This window comes from Penaeus monodon, chromosome 20 (genome assembly GCF_015228065.2).
Source record: "Penaeus monodon isolate SGIC_2016 chromosome 20, NSTDA_Pmon_1, whole genome shotgun sequence".
NCBI classification, from domain to species: Eukaryota; Metazoa; Arthropoda; class Malacostraca; order Decapoda; family Penaeidae; genus Penaeus; species Penaeus monodon.
The window spans coordinates 40577206-40577473 of NC_051405.1; the positions used below are offsets into that span (position 1 = coordinate 40577206).

At 51.9% G+C, this 268-nt stretch overlaps 1 protein-coding gene across 1 annotated transcript in view; it reads left to right on the forward strand.

Annotated features, from left to right (window-relative positions):
- Positions 1–268, forward strand: part of LOC119585817 (carbonic anhydrase-related protein 10-like) — a gene marked incomplete at its 5' end in the record, with an annotated part of 34669 nt that overhangs the window by 31371 nt on the left and 3030 nt on the right.

Below are 268 nucleotides of genomic sequence, written 5' to 3' on the forward strand. Positions count from 1 at the left end.
GAGGGCTAAAATACACGATCTCTCTAGTCTGAAGGTAGAGTCTATGTCCCAAAGTCTGGACAAAATGAGAGCGCGGTATCGAGGTGGCTCTGCCCATGTGATCAGGGTATGTGTAACGTGCAGTCGACAATGTTCATGGACTGGAAGATTCACAGCTAAACCCTAATTGGTTCGTAGCGATCAGGGTCGAATGCACACAGCGGGACTAGCCTGGCTCACCACACATGCACGGATGGGGGGAGGAGGGAGGGGGTCATCACACATTTCA